Raw genomic sequence first — 23,406 nt, 5'->3', positions numbered from 1 at the left:
ATGATTTTTTTTGTTTTGCATGCCGTTTGCTTGAATACATTTTGCTATACGAATGATTACAAGATAAATTGTCCAAAACATTCGTCTATTTTCATTTACCTGTTTGTACTGTGAAATGATATTAACTATTAACAGATAATAACACAGTCAGAAGAAATATGAGGCATTATTTATTTATTTGCACAAATAATTTGAAATACACGGATGAAAATATTTTTCGTGAAGAGATTCACTTGGTTGGCAGGTAAGCAGCAATTCTTGGAATTGTTGTGTTTCAGCGTTAGCGAGCCAGTGTAACTACAGCCACAAGAGACATAAAAATTGAGTTCCCAAGGTTAGTGGTGCATTAGTGATGTAAGGAATGGTTAAACACTTTTACCGTGCCAAAGCGGCCAGTGATGACCACTTACCATCAGGTGGCTCATTTACCCGTCCTCCTATCATTTTTATATAAAAAAAGATAATTTTATTTTGTACTTTTTAGTTATCTACAAGTGTATATCATTATAATACGGTTTATTTTTTTTATAATCATTTAAAAATATCTCTAAGACAGATGTGGGGTCACCTTCGTGCGTTGGCTTAAACCTTGTCCATAGTCTATCATTACCGGCCGTGGAAAGTAGCCTCTCCGCGTTCACCCGCCACAATGGGTATCATACTTGTAATTAATATAATTTGCTCGACCTCTGGCTTGCAAAACTGGTCTGTTTTATATATAATAATCCGTCTGCAACTTCCTTTGTATGGATTTTATCCATACACAGATTTGAATTTAACAGCTTTAAGTAGACTACATTTTCTGTTTATAAAATGTAGTCTACTTAAAGCTGTCAATATAATAATCAAAAATGTTTCACGTATAAACTGTTCCAGCTTTATTATACATTATGTGAACATAATAACACAGTGTTAGCTAGCTGCTCCGCGCGATAGATTTAAGCAAATTTTTGCCGCGTTAAACGTAAGCACTCCTTTCCAGCGGGTCGTTTAACCGGAGTCTAACGCTCCGAAAACAGGGGTATACTCGATAATGGATGGGTGCAGGCTTCAATGGCATTTAGTTGTCCAATAGTAGAAGCCAGTGAAGGGCGCATTGAATCAATTGACATTTGTACAAACCCCCTGAAGAATATCCTATAAAAGGCTGATAGGCTATCAGTATTAAATCTAGTCTATCTCGCAAGGTTATTTTGAAATAGATTTTTATTGGCTATTTCAATGTCTCTATTTTAATAACATTACCGATGCTTATTGAAAGTAATTCCTGTCGTTCACTGCATGCTGGCGGTGTATGAAGTGAGGGAAGGCGACCAGTTGATTCGGTGTTGTCTTCATCAATTGATAGAAAACTGAGTAAATTGCGATCTACATTTCATATCCATCCAGTCGGCAACGCCGTTTCGGATCCAAGGCGTCCAAAGAAGAAAAGAAAAGGAAGTATTGAGGACATTGTTATTATTATCTTATTAATATTCATTGAAGTAATTGTGTTTTGGAGGATGATCTATTCCCAATTTTTTTGCAGAAGAGCCTTCAATAGTTAGTTTATTGTAATTGAGTGTAAACCTAGTCCTATTTCCTTAGTTTGGACATATTTGTATTTTTAGACACGGACCGTGTGGCCTAATGGATAAGGCGTCGGACTTCGGATCCGAAGATTGCAGGTTCGAGTCCTGTCACGGTCGCTACTCACTTTATTATATAACTAAACTTTTACATATATATTTTTGTAAACTGCCTTTTATCTCTTTAAAAACGCAAAAGTAACCTGTGAACAATGTTATTCTAGGCGAGTTAAGGGTTATTCTCCTTTTAAGGATAAACCTTAGAGCTAATTCCACTATTCTGTTAAAATTCAGATTTCTTATGTGCCAGTTTTTCATTTAATACTTGCAAGCTTTTTCCTCGCATATAAAGTTTTCCTAAGAAATTCCGAATCATGAACGAAGTCAGTCAACGAACTCGACAGGAAATGAATTGAATGAAACAAGAAACAGAATATGTATTCTAACCACTGGGCCATCGCGGCTCATTTTTATTATTTGTTATATATGTATATTATATTTAAGGTAGTAACAAGATGCATTAACAAGTATTAAGTTTCATCACAACACAATCTCATTTAACAATTATGGGAAGAAAGCTCCCGTAACATTAGACCATAACTTCCGTACATTACACAATAACACATTTCATAGAAGTTCCATCAGTAACTTAAGTAGGTATCAATAACCCAGCTTGATCGCCACTTAAAACGTTCAAGTTAGATAACTTACGAAGCTGAGCTTTTGAAAGTCGATATAAACTACTAGTACTACTACGTAAAATATTTTATTTCTTAAGTGTGAAGTGATACTCAAATAGTCATCGATGTAAATAATAATAAATTATAATATAATTTTTCATCGAAGAATTTATTTGGAAATGTTCTACTGGTAACAGAACCTTGTGTGATTATTGATTCGTTTTAACGCCTCAATGTAATGGCCAGCTTTGAAGGCTATCGAATCTCATTCAAGCCAGTCCATTGGGCTTTTCTAGACATTTTTAGTAGTAGTCTAGAGTTAAGAAAATGGCCGCGTTACACTGTCCTTTCCCGGCATTGCACCTGTGTTGCTGTTCTTATTAGTAATATTTGTTCTGGATCTTTTAGATCGTCATAACTTCCATAATCAAAATCATCATTTTAAAGAAATCCATATATTAAAGGTAAAGCTACGGGTTCCGAACCCTTAGCTTGTAGAATGTAGATCCTACCGAAAAGAACCGGGAACAAATTCAGTAGTAACTCTTTTTCAACATTTGAACTGTTGGGCTAAGTTTTCTTTGAAGGCGAAGTTTTACGGGCGCGTGTAAGCCTCCTCACCGTGTTTCCCTTCACCACGGCGAATGAGAATCATAAACGCAAATTAAACGCATGAAAATTTAATTGCTCCAACTTCTAGGTTATTTCCCCTCTCGATATTTCATTTGCAGCAAGCTGTAGGTACACGTTTATGCAGTCCTGGTTATTAGATTTATTATATTTATAAAGTATAAACTACAAAATGCCTCAACATGTTTTGATTACATGTAAATTGTTCATTACTATTTATCAAAGTGTAAACATTCACTCAGCACTAATCGACGAAGCTGGTCACTAAGAACATTACTGCCTTTGAGACCATTATTCACAGGTGTATGACATCTTGAAACATTTAAAACTGAATCTTATACCACACGAAATAGAGTTTAAGTTAAATTAACTACAGTTTCGTTAATGTGTAACCATAGAGTATGTTTAATAGATTGACACGAAATAACAAGACAGGTAATTAAAGGTTCGAACACGCCGGAGACTGTGGCGGGGTAATTAGCTTCTATGACACAAGTGCGACCCTTGGGTATTATTTACTTGGTGGGCAAACTCTGGGCAAGTCCGCCTAGGGAGGTATTACCCCCTCATCATATATTCTACCATCAACAGTACTTAATGAGTGAGCTAGTGTTACTACAGACACAAGGGATTGTAGTTCCCAAGGCTGATTTTAAGAAGTATTAATATAACATTAATATAACCCACCCTTAAAGGACCTTCCTTTTTTCGTTGCGTGAGTGTTTATGAATTTAAGGCATCGTCTATATATAGTAACCGCAGAGATTCTATAGGATCAAACGCGAAACGTATGCAAACTTAGCCCCCCTTGCCCCCCTAATTCAAAAAACTTTAATTGAATACGTCCATGAATTTTCAGAAAATTAGAAAAGTTAAATATCAATGTAGAAGAACTAGAAAGAAACTCAGCAGTTACTGCTTACATTATATTAATAACTCCAAATTCTCTGAATTATAAGTACCTCTGAAAAGTTCAATAATCATAATAATACGTAAATAATACAGGCATTAAAATAGTGTTTCACCGTCGGTTGTGAACGTTGTACAATCGGGTCCAGCATGTGTTTTGTTTGTTACAATAGTTTGTAACGAGTCAAGCAATTGCTGTGCTGTCGGCTTCCCACGCGCCACGCGTAAAACATTCGCCAAATGCCGCGTACATTAATCAGTGAAGCTAAACATATCGTTATGATACTTGCTAAGGATTAGTGAGCTCTTATATCTATATCTTTTATATATGATGAAATACTTACTAAAGAAAACAGCAGAAAGATATCTGATATGTGCATTAATAGTAGATCAGTCAGAATCAAATAAAATGCTGCCCGCCGAGATTTTACTGTTTTTACAAAAATACTCAGGAGCTGTTGGCTTTTTCAGGTATTCGACGTGTGGATGTCATGACGTGCAGCCGTACAACTGCCCAACAGTAGGACTTGTACAGGCTGGTGTCTTGAGTCTATATATTATAGGGCACTTTCGCATCAATATGATCTTCAAAAAAATTAAGGATATTTTATGATGAATTCCTGTGAAACGTCTGATATCTACATTACTTTTTTAACGGTTGTAGATACGCTAATTATTTTAAAATATGAAACAATTATTGTTCTTATTCTTTAACTATCTTTCACTTTAAAAGAAGTAAACTATTTTGTTAGTTGTTGTTAGTTAAGTTCAGACCAATATTTGTCATTTTTTTTTCAATAGATAGAAAATGTTTTGCAATAATATCGTCAAATGTTTATAGCTTAAATTCAAACCACACTCAGAGCAAAGGGTCAGACGCGTAATGTTTTTTATAATATATTTGTGTGAAGAAGAATGAGTGTTGTTTCAGTATAATGAGTGACAAGGCGGCGTCGTGTCGCCATCGCGCCGCTAATTCCCTCGGTCTAGCACTGTCAGGAGTCTCAAGTGACGGTACTGCGGCTTCGGTTCCGGGATACATAGTAATATACGTTCACACGATATTTTTATTTATTCATTATTATACAACAATTTATAATTATATATATTATTATATTCATGCATCTAATTGTTAAGTACTGTAGCGTATTTAGGTGTATGCGTACGTTGAAACGTCTATGATTTGTCTATGGAATTATTTGACGTATGACGTACTTCCTTTTTCTCTTCCCTTCTGGTGTGAGCCGCGGTAACCTGTGTTATGTGAGTGCGCCGCGCTTTTGAAATTAGCTTGTGTAACGGACTTATCCTTCTCCTATAATATCACCCATCCCTTTGGCTGTGTTCTTCGAGTGTATGAAGACCAAGGGAGCGCTCCCAAGAAGAACGTGTCTTCGCAAGTCAGAGCCCAGAGTTTTGAGGTTTTATACCAAAAATACAGTCCACTTTTCTCTCGCGCGTACAAGTACTATTGTCTGTAGGCTGGAGCCCAAAGTAGCTAGCTCTGTACTAAGGGTCTCCTGGCTCCCCCTCTAGGATAGGAACTATTTATTTAGTTAATTTAAGGTAAATAGTAGAAAGACTAAACCTAAGATTTATTTATTATCAATCATTATCAATTATGAAATAAAAAATAGTGAAGAAAGTGAATATGGGTGTATGTTTTAGTATAATTGTACATATAAGAAAAAATAACAATTCTCACTTATTAATTTATTATAAAGATTCTATAACGACGAAGGACTTACACCGCACTTTTTTTATTTTAAACATGCTATCTACAAGTTATTTTTGAGTAGACGGACAAGTAATGGGTTTGACTTGTTTTTGACTTATTATTTGTTAATGTTATTATTATTTTCAAATATGTTATAATATTTCAATTACAAAGTTTCCTTCCTGCCTGAATGACAACGACGGCAGCCCATCACAAGAAGTAGCCAACTGCGCAGGGGATGTTATACAAGCGCGGGCGTCAGCGCGGGTACAATCTCTATTCCGTTAGTTTTTGGTGCTTTTTGAGGCACGGTGGTTGGCACAGCTGAGACTGTAGTATATTTAATATTTCTATTTAGCTATTAGGTGGCCCATTTGCCAGTCTGACTACCTACATTATACGACATAGAAAAAAACCAATGAGTTAGCTAGAGTAATGCGTCATAAATAAATATTATAGAAAGCACCGTTACGAAAAATACAAATAATTAATACGGCATTGTAGGACAGGCGCGTCATCATACCGTATAAATTAAATTCAAGTACTGTACGGAACCTCTGAAGTGCCTACGAATCAAACTTTTCAAACTCAAGTGAACCCAAGTCCGGCACGCCCCGCGGTGACAATAAGCGTTCCATTCACGCGCCGTGATCGGTTCCGTTAGCGCGATTTACGATACGATACCACTAACTAGAACCAAATAGGGGTGCTCGAAGATCGATGGCTACAGTGTTGAATGTAGCGGGATAAGGCAGATTTCAGGGTTCTTGAAGTGCAGATAAATTATCAGCTTAAAAACGGATGCTAACTTAATTCCACATTATAGCTTGGTTGCTGTGCCTCATTTTATTTTCTAAGAGCACGTATTACAAGATTATATTTGTATAAGTAACAGTAAAATAATGTTTTAATTTTTTGAATATTACTTATTGACATCCATACGAAGATTGTATTTATATAAATATTTCTATCTTTATCATAACATGAATACGAAATCCTTATAGCTAACTAAAACACCCTATTACTAAAATTTCCCTATTAGTAATTTTATTGCTGTTTGTACTATTTTATATACGACAATATTCTCTAAATAAGGAGAAAGCTAGAACTCTATTCTGAAAACAAAAATATTTGTAATTGCATTATTTAAAAAAAAAAGTTGTTGATGTATAAGAAAAGTTATAGAGACTTCATAAAAGTGTGTCTGCAAACACGGATGAACTCTTTATTCAATGCTCTCTCAATTCAAAAATTTTATTATGCTATGGGATGGCAATCAGACAGCAGAGCGCATTGAGTCCAAGTGCAGGACTAACAGTTTTACGTGCTCTTCGAGGCATGGAATTCTACTCTGTCAACTTCCAAGCTCCAGACTGCTGTAAATACCCAGGTTCGCGGAATATGCTATGCTTTGTCTTATAAGTCAGCCGCTAGATCAATAGTTTATTAATTTCAATATATCTGAGTTAATTTTGTTAAACAATAAAATGGACACGTGAATTATAAAGTATCGTATCTTGCATGTCGGAGTTTCAGCCAGTGCGACGTTATTTTTCAGGCCTGTTTAGTAAATTGGAGACATGTAAGAACTCAAACAGTTTAATTTCAAGAGATTACGTTTGATAACTCGGTGTATATTGGAAGCAGAAAATTTACTACATTTACAGGCATTGAGCTTATAAGTTTTTCAATATATTAAAGATCTAGACAAAACCGACGCATGTTTGTGTAAACGGACAGGCCATTTCACGAGGCGTTAGCTTATAAACCAGGGCCATTAGTTAGCCGTCCGATATCTAGACGCAGTCACGACGCCTGTCGCCTAACGCTATACACAAAACACTTGCCATTCCCAGGCCACCGCACTTAGCTATACATCACTGGATCGATAGATAGCCGATCGATAGATATGCGCGAGCGCTGAGTTGCGCGTGCGCCGATACGATCGCAGCGAGGGCGAAAACAAGGAAACGCATGTTTTGACAGTGGTCGTCTGTTTAATGGCAGGCTTTATTGGTGTACGGTATTTGTTTGAGCAACAATGAATGGTTCTCGATACAACCGTAACTCGTAACCTAAGCCTTAACTGTGTCTACGATGCTCATTATTCTTATTGGCTCAATATTTGGCTTTATATTTTGGTTCTTATTTTATTTAACCTTGCTGATTTCCTATTCAATCAACGCATCTAATATTTCATGAACAAATAATTACGATCGAATTTCGACCGATTGCCGACCACTACCATCTTAAAAAATGGCATTTCAAAATTAATATGTACTTGGTTAATAAAGCTGTTTTCAGGATAAACTGGTTCAAAACAGTGTTATATTTAATTGATTTCATTAGACATTATATATAATTAATTATCTCAACCGATCTACTTTAAAGCTTGTAAATATATTTTAAACTTTTTTTTAAATAAATTTAATCAGAGTCGGTGTTTAAAAATAATAAAACCTTAGAAATACATTCATGTAATAAATGTGAAAAAAATATCTTCGAATTTGTTACGTAATTTCTTAATTCAGATCGAATCTAAGTGTATATAGCGTTATAAATATATTGATAAAGAATGCCTCAATAGGAATATTATGTAACAAATTTCATAGTTTTGCTTTATTTCCTTCTGATCTTATTGATTGTTTGGTTTTGTACTTTTTAGACATTCCTTTCTGTTACGACAAATTGGTCATTCTCACTGGAGACTAAGCAGAATATATAATAGCACACAAGAGCGAGGCAAACACAAGTGCGCGCTCTATTTTTTCAAACTAATAATCCGATGGGACAGCAAATCGACCGGAGAGAGTCCAACAACAGTCAGGCTGTTGGTCTGCTGCTACTAAGAATGTCTTGACAAAAAAACACAATCAATTTTCATCGGTTCCTTTTTCAAAACTGTCTTATAACCTAGTCCCTAGTCCCTAGTCCCTGGGCAAAACAGGAATATAGAACGAAATCGATTGAGAACGTCTTCGCCGTACGCTGAAATTATCGTCTATCCATTTAATTGTATCGGTATTCCGGACCGCATGGCGAGCGTGTCTCCATGTATCTTTATAAGCATAATGCAGTATCGTAGGACACCAGTATTACCTACCTCACTAACTCAGGCGCAGCTGAATGGAATAAATCTGAATTTGAATTACCCGAGCGAAACGCGCCACTTGTCGCCGAGGTATTTTTGTTTCTCATGCAAATGTAAGATCAAAACATCGCTAGCGGTGTTGCGACTTACGGCCGATATCATTGCATGGTTTTCGTTGTTTTGAATAAATTGTTCATGTATTCATGGAACAACTCGATCTAGATTTAATCGTTTAATGAGATGATTTATATTGATTGTTTATAAAAAAACAAAATGAAGTATAATAAATAACTATATTTGATTGCATAAGCATGTTGTCTTATGATATTTCAGGAATTTAAAAAAACTAAATCTTCCAATTCGTTAATATCGAAAATTATAGTATTTTTTATTATTTATTACAAAAGGTTGAAATGAGCTTGAAACGTATCCGTCCAGCATAGATTGAATTATTAATTTACAATTATTAAAACGAATTAAGGGCGAACCGGTGTGCTGCCCTGGGTAAAATGTTGATTAATATCGAGGGTTTTACAACCATATTTGGTCTCTTGCTTGTAGCACTACTCTGTGGTCTCCGACACCGAAACACCGAACACGCTGGGAGCAACATCTGTCTTGCTTACAGTCAACAGTAGCTCGCATTCAGCGATTTATGTCTTGTGCAACTTTTCTCAGGCCTTAGAGCCATTCAGTTGGCGGTGTGACCTTTAATTTACTACTTTAGAAGTGTCGCTGCACTTGAAGGTTTGTGGTTGAGTTGATTACAGGTTAAGGTGTGATTTTTTAAGGACATTTAAATCAAAGTATAATCTAGTTTTATTTTTAAAAGAAATATTTGGGGAAGTTATCATTAGCACCTATATAGTCATATATCTCAAACTACTACTGTGACATAGGACTACATTAAGGATTTATTATTATTATAAAATACGTTTGTTAGGTTGCTAAATATAGGATGTAAATTGTAATTTCCTTTTCCTTGTTGTTTCAATGTTTTAATTCAAATATAACGACATAAACTGCTATAAACACATTTTATGTATCGCGAGCTTCCGAAGGAGAGACAACTTTGTGACGTCATTGTACTAATACACCAGTTTATAGCGTTATTGCAAACATAGAATAGCGTTACAGATATAAACATTAAACGAATAAAAAGGAAAATATTATATAGAAATTATACAAATAATGACTATCTGCTTACAAAAATATTGATCAACCAGGTTGATGTCCATGCAGGACATTGAAGTCTTCTGGTACTCAAGAGAATTGCGCGGGAGATTTTATAGCGCACAGGTGCAAACACAGGACACTCGTTACTGTACGATACTTTTAAAAGTTAGGGAAGGTTCTCGTATAATACAAATCTTAAATAAAAAAAAAGAATTCAAATGATACTCTAAGACAATATATTAAAAATAAAATTTAAACAATATAAAATCCCAAACAAAAAGAGACTGTTCTAAATCAGTTTACAAATGACGGAGTTCTGAGGTAACAAACATAAAAAATACGACCGAATTCGAATTCGATTAAAGTACAGTAACTTTTAATTAGATTCGCCTGGGCTCTTGTACTCAGTACATCTGGGTCTGCAGCTTTCTGTGTCAGTCACAAAACCAATCCCTCAATGATGAGTCTTGACGTTATACTAATCACAATTTCCAGAGCTGCTTTTCAGTAAACGCTTTAAAAAATTATCCATGTTTCCATTCAAGTAGCGTCTACTGGTCATTAGCTACTTGAAGCGAAGTGGTGATCAATGCGCCACACTGAGTTACGTGGAAACGTATCAAATGCGGTAATAACTTATTTTACAACTTAGAGAGTAATAAATACACACAAAAGCGCCGTGTAAGAACGTTTGAACACTATGTTGATACAAGATTTTGCACATAAAATCATTTATGTGGACATTAGTGGGATGGCTGCCTGTCGTGCATGTGAAAATATAAAAACTCGACTAATATTTCTTATAATCACAGTCAGGTATTGTAGAGGTGTATGTTCGTTTGTTTGTACCGATATTACTCAGCGATTTTATCGTTGGTGAAAAAAAATGTGCGGTCGTTCTGTAATATCGCTGGAATTGATTGCTCGTTTTATGTTCGACTCTCGAGCTATAGTGCAAAATGTTTTAATGACGGGGTCCAAGTTTAAGATTTGCCGTTACGGTAAACATATAACACATCTTATGAACAATATATCATTCATTTATTTAACGCCTTTTTGCTCAACATGAAGTATGTGTGTATAAACGTGCTAAAAGTTTACTCTCTAGCTAAATTTAGGAAGTACAGGAAACAATGTTTGTAAGTTTGCAAAAGAAAATTACCCAGAAAAAGAACAACAAATGACGTCACGTCATATTAAATACTACATCAAAGTAATTGATTATTGTAATGGTATTTAATTTTGCACAATTAATTGTATCTGAGAGATAACAACCAAAAGTCAAGCTATTTTTCGCTTTAAACAAAAACATCAATCTCTATTAAGATTAAAATTAATACTTAATCGCAGGCGGTGCATTAATGTACATAATCTGATATTTGCTATCGCATTGAGAATGGATAATGGATAGTTCTATGCACCGCGCATGCGCGCTGCTCCTTCGGTTGGAGTCCCGCTGCGCGTGCGCTGCTCAGAGCTAGATTTACTGGCTGTTACCTTGATCTGTTGCGAGACGATTTACCAAGAATATTATTATTTTAGAAAGCTTATCACAATCGTTTTAAACCGAGTTATCGGTGATTTAAACTTTTACAATAAAATATTATCAAATCAATAAGTCTTAACAAAAATTTAATTAATATTATAAATGCGAAGGTAATTATGTCTGTTCGATTGTTACGTTATCACGACTAAATGACTGAATCAATCTTAATTTTAATAAAGAGGGGCACGGACACGGATATATAATTTACGTAATTTACGCTAAAAATGAACGCAACGCACTCGGAATCACGAGGAACAGCCGATAATGTCATACTGCACTGAAGCGGGGTAGTAATACATGCAAAACAATTTAAATCTTTTCTTCGTATCACTTAGGTACACTCGTCTTAACTTATTGTACATAATATGAAACAAAGCACAGATACGCGAGATGAAATTTAAATTAAAATGAAATATGTTCAGTGATATCTTCTTAATCAATTATATTCCGTATTATCTATGGATCCCGTTTTTCATTTGGAATTAGGAATCAAATCTATTTTCTCGGATTAGCCGTCGATCTCGATCGATTGATGTGTGTCTGTCAATTACGCGCACGCTGCGCACGCGCATCCATCACGCGGACCACCGGCTGCGTCGGTGCCGCAATAATTATGTAGTATCACACCAAGCACTGGACACGCCGTACAAGGCATCATATTTGCATTTAGTTTGAACTTGCAACGCTTTGTTCTTTCAGTATTCAACTTTAACTTGAATTACTTATTGTTAAAAGCCAAAACATTTTGTCGTATATAAAATGTCGTTTTTGTCGATAGTAATCCGCTGCACTATATCGGCTGTCAATATAATTAAATAAAGTTAAATGCCTATTGGTAGTTGTCGCTAACGTAATGAGCACAGTCTTAATACTTGTAGTGTTTGATGTCCTTAATCGGCGATGGCTTGGTGATAGTGAGATATTTTAGAGCACGGTATCGCCGACGCAGTCAGCTGTCTCCGCTGACAATCGGCACCGACTATTCCTTCACTCTCATAGTCTTATCGCTTGGCAACAAATAGACTAGACATATGATCCGTAGCTGTATGTACGAAAATGCAACTAAACTTTTCATTAGGAGGATACAAGCCCGGATCTCGGAGTATAAAGCCTTGAAATGTAACGACTAGGCCAACGAAGCATTTAAATAACATTCATCTTGATAAGGGTTATTAGTTGATTGCAAAAATATAACTTTATACAAGGTGACAAAAAGTACCCACCTTGCTCTCGACTTAGTTTAAGTACTATATTTACTTATATATAATATATAGCTTACTTTTGTATCAGATCTGAGTGGTAAAAAATAAATACATAAGCTCTCGTCTGTCATTCTGTACGTTAGCGCTTATTGTTGACAGTTTGATGATTATCCGTGAGCCTATTCGGTAACAATATTTCCAAAACTCGTATCGCCAACTTTAAAAATAAAAATATGTGCACATACTGTGCTAAATATAGTAAAGTTATTATAAAAACATATCGTTATTTTTGTTTTTTTTTTATTGTAATGAAAAAGAACGAAGACCTCCGTGATCGAGTAGTGCGTACACCAGTTTTCATGGGTACGCCACTCCGAGGTCCCGGTTTCGATTCCCGACCGAGTCGATGTAGACAAAGTTCAATAGTTTTCTATGTTGTCTTGGGTCTACTTACATTGGGATCAGAGTAATGTATGATGTTGTCCAAAATATTTAATATTTATTTAATATTGAAGATTAAATAAAGCGTGTCTAAATTTTAACGGAATAATAAAATATAGGGTGATGCAGGATCATAAAATTCGATGTTTATTTGACAAGCTATTTCATTGATAAGTTTGAATTCAGCCGAATCCCAAAAGATGGATACCATTTTGGACTTTTTTGTGATTTAAGATAAATAATATATTTGCCGATTGTAAATCGATGCTGATTATACTTTTATGGGTTATTAGAGTGTAGTTCCGTTTAAATTTGAAGAATGAAGGTCCGGAAAGATATCAGACACAAGGCCAACGGTTTTAAGAGCAGTTATCCAAATCACCGGTTTGTTTGCGTGCACCTGCGTTGGTGTGTTCTTACCAAATTCACTCTCGCCAATCGTAACAGGACGTCTGGTTCCTATTGTACTAATTATTATTTTATTTCGTGAACTATTTTGTATGGGTTATCTGTGTCTATAATTTATATTTTAAACTTGTTTTCGTTAGCACTACGATGAATGGTTTGACGTGCTATTCAAGGCACTCACACTCCCGGTGTATAAAAATTTCAACTTCTCAAATTCTGAAAGACTGCTGTTGTGAATATATTGAGAGAAAGATCCAGTTTTTGGTTGGCACTTAGCGGTTTTTGAGCATGAAGCTTGCCACTAGTAATGAGGCAGTCATTCTCTCTAGTTATAAATATTAAAGCGAACATATATATATAGGAGTAGAGTATATATATAGGAGTAATTTTATAATCTCATAAAGATTTCTCACGGTAATTATTCTGATCCAAGGCGATTGCAGTCGTATATTTGTGCAGCTTTTTCCTCAACCTTCGTTGGCATCCGGGAACTTTCTAGCGACTGTGAGGGGGCTCCGCTGCGTCGTCACGACACAATGTCGTCTGAAAAAAACATGGCAGCTCTTGTACTTGAATTAAATTGTTATGCCCAAATAGTAAGATTGCGGATTCAATGGGAAGCAGCGCTGCATTCAGTTTTCGAGTGCTAATTTTGTGTTTATAATTCATCTCGTGCTCTGCTTTTAAGGAAACATCAACAACAAACACGTTAATAAAAATGTCATCTAAAGCGATTTCGGCGACGGCGGTCGATCTCAAGGGAGATTAGCCAACTACGCAGAATATACTTTAGTGCACAAGTGTGTGCTCAAACACAGGTGCACTCTCAAATCCTATTTCATCTGGCTAACTCGATACGACAGAAAAGGTAGAGTTCCAGGACCAGGACCAACTGATTTACGTTTTTACCGAGGTACGGGACACACTTCGAACTTCTAGACTTCTGGCTACTACTGAGAATTTTTCGACTGGAACATCCGATAACTTTTTATGGGCTCGACCTGGGGTTCGAGCCCAGGATCTGCGTCATTATTTCTAGCAAGTAGACCAACAAGGCAGTCAAATATGGTAATACATAAATTATTAAAAATATATAAAGATACCATTTTGTAGCAGATTCGATAAATACGTTACAATTATATTTGTATGAAGTGATTTATTTCTAAAATAAAGTCAAGCGAGTCAAGATTTATTTCTGTCTGAGTGTAATTTCATTTTAATCACCATATCAATTTTAGTATGCAACACGTATCGAGTATTATAAAATTGCTCGCTCGAATGCGGGAAATAATAAACGGTGTGAATGCGGTCAGTTATATCTGCTATCGAGTTTGACATTTAAGTTGATCATTTAAGGATGTCTTATGACATTATTTTGGTATTCATAAGATTAATGCTAACTTTATATTTCAAGTTTCTTAAACAAATTTGGCACGGTGCGCAATAGTTGATACGTGATAATTTTCAAAGTAATTTCTAACTATATAAACTTAAACGCCGCATTAAAATGAATAAAACGGCTTGAACAGACTTATAAACAAATGAGTTAATAAAAGTTCGCCATCTTTAAAATTGTGTTCATTCATTTTCAATTTTTATTTCATTCATCATAAACTTTTATTGGTTAACTGATATTACATTCGTTCCAAAGTAATCTTCATGTAAAATGACAAATAATAAAATTATTGAAAGTTTGGGAGTCGGTTGTTGAACTCTAATTCAAACTGATTAATAAAATAATAAACTACTTTCGCCTGCTTCCTTCGTTAATTACAATTATTTCGATCTCATTCGTTTGAGATGTTCTAATTATTCCGCAAAATTAATTGTAATTATTAATAATAATAAATAAAGTGTACGTTTTTCACGATTATTAAAATAAGTTTTAATTAGATTTATTTTATAATTTGGTTAAACTCGAATTCCGGCGCGTCACTGACCGCAACTCGTGACAAGACAAACTGTTTCTCAGGATCTCGTAAAAATTAACCCATTAACATCAATTAACGCGCGCGGACATCGACCCGTAGGTAAACGCAAATCGCTTGACACGCGACAGGTTTGATTATTGTCATTCTAATAAAGGTGATTTTCGTGTAGCATGTCTGTGTTGCAAGTGTTCTGTGAGCACGTAATCGGTCAAATAAATTGGGATAGAGGCGTTAAATGACTTGATTCTCGGAGGCGGTTTAAGTTTTTGTGAGTAGTGATGGAGGCATTCTCGTCGTGTTGTCGAGTCTATGTTGTTTACTGTCAAAATTATAACAAATTATACAAAATCTCTTTAGAATTATTTAAAATTAAAATCAATTAAATATTTCATGTTTTTCAGTGGATTTATATGATAGTCAACAAATTAAATCCGACGTTAATCCTTAAAATTGTGAGGAAATTAGGTAAATTGTTATTGGTAGTACCACTACATAAAACAACATTAAATAAACGGTGTCTGTTGAAAAAAGGGAAAGGAAAAAGAATATAATTGTATATATTGTTATGATGCTAAAGTTATTACGAGCCCTTTGTGTCTGTCGCTACCGGAGTCTCCTCACTAGCCTTCGGCGTGTGGTAGCAAGTCATGCGCGGTAATGACCGAATTAATCGCTTCACCTCCCTACAACTGCGGCCATTTTAGGTGTACTACAGTTATAATGGTGGAGCCTTTACAATTAATTATATGTATATTATTTGTCGGAATAAAATATATATGTTGATGAAGTTGATGCATTTAAAAAGAACAATAGTAAAGTAATAGTCGGTGAAGTACCCAATGTTTGGCTAAGACCCCCCCCCCTCTCCTTTTAGAAGGTTTGGAGCTGAGGCCGAGGCTCATGTCTTCTAACTACAAGTCTACCTCAGCTTTGAATTTAGTTTGGTTTAATTTTTTCTTTTTCCTTTAAATTGAATTTTATAGTGAAGATTTTTGTTAATTTCCGCTTTTATTACATATTTACACACAAACCAGTGACCGACATACACAATAAATGAGCAAATATATACATTTATACGTCATTGTACTCATATTGAGTTTCCAAAAGATGTGTTGTTATGTACAAAATGTCTTAACTAATGGAAACAGACCTTAATATTCATAAATCCTGAATAATTTCGCTAAAATAATTAAAATTCCAACATTTATAAAAGAAAAAGAAATAAAACTTATAATCTAGATGACGACAGACAAGGGAGCCGATCCGAAGGCATTAGTTTCAATTCCCTGAGTGTATAAGAGAAGGAGTTATAGGAGTTATTAATTTTTTTTTCATTAAGATTTTTTATACTACAGTCTGCACTATTTTGCCCGCTACATCACCCTGTCACTCACCTCCATAGGTTGACTGGAAGAAATCTCTTTTAGAGATAAGTCCACGTTTGCCTATACATATATTACTGTACCATCTTTGTAACATATTTTAGTGCAATAAAGAATATAATAAGATCTAGTGGCATATCTCAGTGGTAGCCCGGAGCAAGGAAGTTGACAGCGTGCCACTTCCGTGGCCCAGAAAGTTCGTGAGCTTATAAATTCGGATGCCTCATCCAAAGACAAAAAGATATCTCGTCGAATTTTATGAGAAATCTCTAAATTTACAAAAACGTGACTTAATGACATCAAATAACCCACTTGTAATTTTAAGTGGCTCATTAAAATGATGAATATGGTCTTCATGACGAAAATCTCTTCTCTTAAATGGAGGTCACGGGGCAGATTCAGCACGTAACCAGAGCCCGTATTGATATGCGGAGCACACGGCGCGATGGCATCACTCTTATCTCAGGACTTCGGAAAAGGTAAGGGGTATTTTGAATTCAGGGCATGCTCGCTTCAAATGTAGAATATACCGAATATCGTAATCTCGAGCCTGCATTGTTGTAACGGCACTGCTGGGGTCGCGCGAGGTCGAGCGTTTAGAATTTCTTTATTAAAATGCAACGAGATGTCATATTTACGTTTGTCAAAGGCATTTTAATTAAAAATAGCTGAAGGGAGACTCGTAGCACCAAGCTTCTCCGCAAAGACAATTCATTCTCCCTTGAGAAAATTGCCCGATTCTATAATTCCTAAATTACATTCTAATTAATTTAAATGTCGTGTTAAAAAAGCATTAATAAATAAGGCCTATTACCTAAACCGTACAGGATAACACAGACGATAAAAGCGTAGAGTTAGCCTTCGTTTATTTGCGTGCGTGTAATTAATTAACTGTATTTAATTTACATTCCCGTGTAATTAATTGTCGATTAAGAATGGAGCTCTCGGTAACATCGGTGGTTACGTTAAATATAATCTTGTAAAATTACGATTCAAAACCACTTTTAAGAGCCTATTCGGAGGAAGTGTATTTTGTTTTATTTTTCATTAAATGATCTTATATTTCATTCAGGTACAATCTGTTACTTGGTGGTAGGGGGGATAATTTGCCGCGAAACAGTAGTAATTGGTACAGTTGCTTTCCGACTTGAAGGGTGAGTACGCTAGTGTAACTACAGGCATAAGAGTCATAACCTCTTAGTACCCACGGCTGGTGGTGCAACCACTTATCGTCAAGGGTTTCATTTGCCAGTCCGCCTACAATATCAGAAACAAATACCAACAATCTAAGTCTATTTTTATGATGTTAGACTTTTTGTCGAATGAATAATGTTAAATAATATAATTTCTAACAAGATTTCAACACACATGTAATAAATAAGTGAGCTCAGTCCGTTGCCACATCGAGACGGACAGACGGACAATGATTTGTGCAAATTATACATCAGTCCCGGACCCGCCCGTTGTTTACGAGGCTATTACTGACGCGATATTGCTTTGCCATTCACTTATATACGAGTATACCTATCCGTTTAACAGTTCTCTCTTCACTAGATCTTGCCCGCGATGACTCACGAAAGTACAAATATGTTTCGTATATTTCGAAAAAAATATGGACGTAATTGTATGGCCTCGAAAGTCCAAAACAAATTAACAAACGTTTCTTGTTCATAAATTAGTATTATATAGTTGCACGCGGCTTTGCTCGCGTGGAAGTTGAATATATTTACAGATTAACTTAAAATATTACCTTAAGACCTCTTTGTTAACCACATTGGTGTGTATTTTACCCTTTAGGGTAGAATATCCAGAAACGTTTAAATACGTATCTACTAATTTTTAATCAGTAATCCAAATAAATGTTCATGTTTCTAACTTAAAAAATGACGGACTTCCATACAAACTTTTAACCTCTATTTCACCCTATTAGGGGTAGAATTTCCAAAATTCATTTCCTAGTGGATAAAACCACGATAACCATCGACACACAGATGACATAAAAAATCACTATTAAATTAATTTATTGTCATTGTTATTTATGGGTTAATAAAATAATAATAATATTCGACGGATTTAGCAATTGTAGATTTTGCGGCATGCTTAGCTTTACCAGGCTGAATGATATAATTTTCATTGTCTATGCACGTAAAGCCGGTCATCCCGCCCCTGGTCTCTTCGTTCGTGTCGCATTACCGTTCCGATGAGCGTTGACTAATACAGGGCGATGTAGGGTTATGCTATAAGAACCTCGTCTTAGAAATTAATCAACTGACTGTGAGTCTCATCAATGCATGTGGTGGGCGCAGCGATTCAAAGACTTGCCTGAGACCTATATTGATATTATTAGAGACACATACCGCAGTTCCGCTTTTTTGGTCAGAACCGCGTTAGAACCGCGAAAGTACATGCACTAAAATCGCGAGTGAGTCGGTATTATATACGATGTAAGCTTTTTTAGAATACCACTACAGCAGCGATTTCACACACACTTGTGCAATATTGAGTATTTTAAGTCAATATTTTTTATAGAAATAAATTAAATATAATATTAAGTTACTTACTTCATTATTATAAATGTCACTGTGTTTGCGTTTATTAGCCTTTTAGCCAAATACTATTTTAAGAATACATTTGGTTTATAAATAAAATGCATTATTGCAAAAAAATGTTAATCTTTGTTTAATATTCTCGGTTTCCGCCGCGTAATATTAACACTTTGGTATTTTAGCTATTTATAGAATATTTATAGCATTGATTGAATATTGTTATCATAAATTTTGTTTGCGCTAAAAGTAGACGTTACGTGTTTTCTTAAATATAGAACAACATCTTTCGTCTGGTGTCCTTCATTTCAAGGATGAATAGTTTAAAATGAACAAAGACAATTCAATAAAACAAGCGATATAGAAAGCTAATTAAATGTATCCCAACAATACTATAATCAATATTGTTTTCCTAGTAGAAATAGCCTTCATTACCAGTGTGAAAACAGCTTCAGTTATAGTTTAGTTTAATTAAAATCGACCTGATTGCTAAAGTATATTCTGTCTTCCAATATGGGCTCCTTAAAATGTCTTGGAGGTTTACGATTAATTTATCTTTTAAAATAATTATTCAAAGTATTAAAGGCCTTAGAAATTAATGTGAATGGAAATGTCCCATCTAGATTTCGGGCTCCTTTCCGACCACATACGAGTCAGAATTTCACCAGACAATAACATTTTCACGCACGATGTCTTAGTTCGTCAAGAACGACAAGTACATTAAAATTTAAAATAAATAGTCCTAATTATTTATTTTTAGCTGATGAAATCACATGTAATTGAATTGCTCAATTTATACAATCAATATTGACGTGGAATAAGCAAATCACTGGAAACAGTTGTCACTATTGTAAAAGACATATTGGCGCTAATCGCGTGGGAGGCGCTCGTGGACTCGAACCTACGATACTGCAATTTCCATTCACCTATCAAACTAGTAACAGGTGGTTTCGTCACCAAATTGGTCTCAATTTTGGTACTAAATTAATTTCGAACGTTGCATTGACGGAATGGCCGGAATGGTTTGTCGAACGTCGTGACCGGTAATGTTGGACACAAATCATTGCATCGATTTCAAAATAATGATATACGAGTGTTTTAAATAACTCTGAGCTGTGTAGCGGAGGAATAATTCCATTTTATTTCCTGACATTTTTATATCTAATTAATAAATAATTCTTTGATGTTTTATTATCAGCGGAATTAATTTAATCTGTGCTCCGAAGTTACTGCATCGATTTTGTTTTAGTTTACATTGTTTCTGTTTATAAATAGACTGTTTGACGTCGGACTTAGTGTGGAGCTTCGAAACGGTATATTCGGAGTTTCTGAGTTTTTTTATAGATAATGCTCAGTTCCCGTTGCCAGTTAATAGCGCTTGCACTGCGAGTATTAATATTTAAATAAAAAGCAATATGCAAGAAGTTACAAAAGGCAATTCGAATTTAATAATGATAATGACGAAAATAGTCGTTGATTCGATGTAATAACAATAATAATAAAATCTCTCGCTCCGTGAAGCCAAGATATTGCAATCTGTTACACTTTTATTAAAAAAAATGCATAAACACGTCGTAATGACACTCCACGTGTACTGCAGACTTCCCACGAACAATTTTATTATCTCATTAGTGTGAACAACGTCTTCATAAAGTGTCGCCGGCCGCGGGACATCTTTCATTACCTCCGTAATGACTTTAATAAAACCCTGTACTTACTTTCATTATGAACAAACTGAAATATTTCGAGACTTTACCTTGTCACTTTATATTATATTCATGTCGATTTAACTGAAGGCTCGGACTTGGTGACCTAAGAGATAGGCAGCAATGGACGTATTACATGTGATAAATATATCGATCTCGGATGTGTTGTTATTCTAAAGGTGATTACCGAAGAGCCTGCAGGCTTATGAGTCGGCTCCGAGGGCGGGGCGTTGGGTTAACGCTCGGTTCCCTCAGGGTTCGCCACTGTGCCCGCTGATATTCCATCTGTTTGCTTATAGTTGTGTTAATGTTACCGTTTGCTTGTCCTCGGGCATTAAAACGAGCACTTGCTAAGTTTATAGCTGTTTTATTACTCGTTTAACCGTAATAGCTACTTTGTAGATAAATAAATGTTTTAGATTACAAGATGTGGAATGTTTGACAACGAATTAATGAGATGCCGTTATTGCAACAGAGTCTTATTTTTCTATAAAATGTTCTTTGTTGCGTGTGGACTTCTAAGATATCTAAAATAAGGTTTTCAGTTACGAAACAACGCAAATTTACTTTAAGATAATCTGCGACGTGTCGATGTGACGGATGGCGGTGCCGCGGGCGACAGTGACGTGTGAACACTCTTGCTAAAGCCCGGCCACAAATCATGAACGGCGTTTATCAGATATTACACTATCTGCAGGCGATGAAGAAATATCTTCGAGCGTTTGTTTCTGTATATACAGGATGCCGAAAACGTGAACGTGCGCCTTGAGATGGATTAATAATTAATATCTTTATTTTTACTGTTGTGGACGATTAATTTCGTGTAGGTTTTATAATATCTTCAGCTCTGTAAAGATAAAGTTTAATGACTTTTAAAATCTAAAATTACATTTTAAAGTGTAAGTATGTTTTTAGCCGAGATGGCCCAGTGGTTCGAACGCGTGCATCTTAACCGATGATTTCGGGTTCAAACCCAGGCAGGCACCACTGAAATTTCATGTGCTTAATTTGTGTTTATAATTCATCTCGTGCTCGGCGGTGAAGGAAAACATCGTGAGGAAACCTGCATGTGTCTAATTTCAACGAAATTCTGCCACGTGTGTATTCCGCCAACCCGCATTGGAGCAGGGTGGTGGAATATGCTCCAAACCTTCTCCTCAAAGGGAGAGGAGGCCTTTATCCCAGCAGTGGGACATTTACGGGCTGCTAATGTAAATGTTTTTAGCATTTTTGCCAAATCACTTAACTCGCTTTTATTAGATTTTGTATTTAAAAGGGTATCGACTTTTATTTTGTAACTAACAATAAATTTAAGTAATATGTCAGGTAATTGAGAAGCAGGCGTTTTCGATAAGTTGTCAAATCGACGTGTGTGGAGGTTAAGTTTAATTTAGTGGAATACTTGCCCCGCGCCCACGCAAGTCGCGGGCCGTTACGACAGCGAGGGCGCGTCGGGAGCGCTCAGTCGCTTTCATAAATAATCCAAACTACCCATGTTATTATATATTAATTACGGCTGCAGCTTTTTAAATATTTCTATTCGTATATCAGGGTGATGTTATTATGAATTTATAGCTTTCGTTTCGTAGGACGTGTTAAATAAGTGTCGTTGTGCGCCACGTGTGATGGAGGTTTAATTGCATTTCACGTTGTATTCAATTATTACGTGTCTCAGACTAAATCAGGAAATAAATTAGAACGGCCCGTAAAATGTTTATTATTTGATTGGATTATTTAGATTTCCAATTTTTGAAACGATTTAACAAATCACGTTTCGATCGTAAATTAAAGTACTGTTACATTTTCTGGCCCGATGACTTGAAATGTATCGCAATTAAAATGTTTATTAAAATAATAATTAAGATAAACAAACAAGTATTAATGTATGGCAAGTGTTAGTGTTCAAGTATGACAAGTATTTTAATTCAAAATAATTCTTTAGAAATAAAGCTCAAGTACTGGGTATGTGTTTTTATAAGGAGTGTTAATTTTATGCAAAATAATAAAATTCTCATTTCAATGTTTATCTGATTTTGCTGATGCAAGATTGTCAGTCGCTAAGAAATATTGATTTTCAGATTATATTTTAATTTGGATTTTTTACGTGTCTTTATTATTTCGTATTTTAATCAGTTTTAAAATTTGACAGATATAAAGGGCTTAATCGAAATCAAAATACTACAACTACAAAATACTACAACTACAACTACAATTGTATTTAAGAAAAAGTTAGAAGATTAAAATAAAAGGATACGTTTAAAATGTTAACAAGTAATACAAAAGTTACTTTCTCTTTTTCATCAAAGAGTCTTTGGATACTAAACATCGGGTGGCCCCTTTGCCGGTTCTATGACATTAAAAAATGTTGTTAAATTACTTGGTAAATATAAAAATATATATAATTTTTTGTATATTTGAAGTCGTCATCAATTCTAAATGTTATGTGTTAATTAAGAAATGTATCTACGAGCTAAAG

At 35.2% G+C, this 23,406-nt stretch overlaps 1 non-coding gene across 1 annotated transcript; it reads left to right on the top strand.

The window, feature by feature from the left end:
- The first annotated feature begins 1,615 nt into the window (after positions 1 to 1,615).
- Positions 1,616 to 1,688, top strand: Trnar-ucg. The gene has a single exon. It is a non-coding gene; the product is annotated as a tRNA-Arg (tRNA).
- Positions 1,689 to 23,406: the final 21,718 nt, after the last annotated feature.

The sequence above is a fragment of the Vanessa atalanta genome, chromosome 18, assembly GCF_905147765.1.
Source record: "Vanessa atalanta chromosome 18, ilVanAtal1.2, whole genome shotgun sequence".
Taxonomy (NCBI): Eukaryota; Metazoa; Arthropoda; class Insecta; order Lepidoptera; family Nymphalidae; genus Vanessa; species Vanessa atalanta.
Note: the sequence above shows the minus strand (reverse complement) of the source record. Positions and strands in the feature narration are given on the sequence as shown.